Here is a 2,500-nt window from a genome sequence, read left to right on the forward strand (position 1 = left end):
ATATATATATAATATAATAAATATAATATCGTTAATATAATAAATACATATATTATATAATATTTTATAATTTTTAATTATAATATATATTTATAATTATATATTATATATAATATTTATTATAAAGTGTGTATGTGTGTGTGTGTGTGTGTGTTGAGTGCGTATGTTGTGTGGTGTGTGTTGTGTGTGTGTTATTTTGGGGTTATTTTAGTATGTATAGTATAATTTATATTATTATTATTTAAAATTTTTTAAAATTATACATATATAATTTAAATGTCATACAATATATGATATATATATATATTTTGTTACCCCGACCCTCGTCTCTCTGCCACCAACGAAGACAGGTTAGGCGACGGCGTCATCCAGGGGGTCGTGAACAGGCAGCTCCAAGAGGCACCGGACCACAGCGTCCCAGAACACCACGGGGGGGAAAAAAACCCCAAAGTGGCGAGGGGGGGCACGAAAAAAACAAAAAAATGACAGTTTTTCCCCCTTATTTAAAAAAGTTTTTCCCGTACATTTTTCTATAGGCAAAATACGGGGGAAACCCCATGTCACCGAACATACTGGTTATAACAGGCAACCAAAAATTATATCAGGTCAAAAGGGGCACACACGAGGTCTTCACGGGACAGCCCCAACCCCTCTCTCGGCTTGTTCCCCCGCTCCTCCGCTCACACCCGTGCGTCAGTTTGCCCGGGGCCCCCTTCATGTTAACACAGTTTCCACGAACAAAGACCCACTGGCGTAGCCTATCCCCCCCTATAAACAGACGACCCGTCTGCTCTGCTACCTAAACCCGAAACAAAAATACAGAAAATTTAAATAAATTGTCCTCAGGAACAAAAGAAATTCTTTCCAAAAAAAAAAATAACCGTAATTGAAAACGTTCTCAAAATAAAAACTTTCATCCGCGCAGCTTTCTTCGCTTCCCCTGGGGGCGCTCTGAGGAGGTTTGGGGGGCGGTAATTGGCATGGCACCAGAGGGGATTTTCCGCCCCAAGACCGTCAGGTCACCCTTGCTCTGCTGCATCGCCCCCACCGTCTAATGCCGTCCCCATCTCGGGCACGTCTGCCCCGTCCTCTCGCCCTAGTGGGGCTATCTTCTTTTTTTACCCTGGCCCCCGAAGTAGTTCCTGGCCCATGGTAACGCCACAGCCGGGCCCGTGGACAACAACGGTCGTTTTTCCCTCTGCGAATCATAGGCGACATCAGAGAGGGCCCCTACCACCGTGTATGGCCCCTTCCCAGGGGGTCTGAGCTTCGGCGAAGCCCTCGCTTCCGACGCGGGGTTTTGCAATACACTCTGCACCTAGTTGTACCCCACTTCCCTCAGCACCGGTCATAGGTCTCCTTATAGCATGGCCGGTACCTTGAGCTTGCCAGCCAAATCGTCGGGCACCCCGCCCGGTTAGCGGCGTCTGGTGCGCCCAAATCCTCGAGGAAGTCAGGACGCCCACCCAACCAACTCCTTTGCTCCCCGACGACCTTTTGGACGCTCCACTTCCCCCCAAGTGCCCCGCTTTGCACCGCTGGGACCTTAGGTCCTTAAAGGGAAGTTAGCTACCAACACTGTAACTTGCCCCCCCCCTTTTTCCAACAAAGGGTCCCCCCAAACCCCTAGCTCAGCCAGTCAGGTTTTGAATGGGGGCCACGAGGCCCCCTACTCCACGCATTCTCTTTACAGTCGACCCGGATCTAGACTCTGTCCCGGGGCAAGGGGCAGTCGCTCAGCCTAACTACCTCCCCAGCCAACCCCTGGAGCAAGGGCACTCTTCACCCTGTACCTGTATGTGTGTGGTTACATAATAATTTTAATATTATATAAATATATAATATATATATATATAATATATATATATATATTTTATTATGTGTATATATATAATATTAATATATATATATAGAAGATAGATAGATAGATGATTTGATAATAATATTTTATATATTATATATATAATATCTTTTAATATATATATAGTTTAATATATATATTAAAATATATATATTATATATATTATATATTATGTATGTATGAATTTAGTATTTTGGCACACACAATGGGGAAAAAGACACCAAACAAAACACCAAAAAACACAACACATATCATTTGTTTATTTTTATACATAGATAGATACGCATACATGACAGATATTTAGGTAAATAGAAAGATAGATGAAAAAAAAAAAATATAATTTTAAAGACAGACAGTAGATAGATTAAGTTACATATGTTACATATATACATAGACAGAAATATCTTTATTGGATATAATACATAATATATGTTGTGTGTGTGTGTGTTTTTGTGTGCTGTGTGCATGTACTTGTATATCTATGGCTAACTTTTGTCCCTGAAAAATTGAAACCCCCTAGCCAAGGTAAAGTGGGAACAAATACCGTTTTTTAGGAATACAAAATTATTCTTTTTCTTAAAGTAGGTGTCAAAACCTTTTAAAAATAATTTCAAAATTGATAAAAATTGCAAAAATGAT

This window comes from Penaeus monodon, unplaced genomic scaffold (assembly GCF_015228065.2).
Source record: "Penaeus monodon isolate SGIC_2016 unplaced genomic scaffold, NSTDA_Pmon_1 PmonScaffold_70, whole genome shotgun sequence".
Classification (NCBI taxonomy): Eukaryota; Metazoa; Arthropoda; class Malacostraca; order Decapoda; family Penaeidae; genus Penaeus; species Penaeus monodon.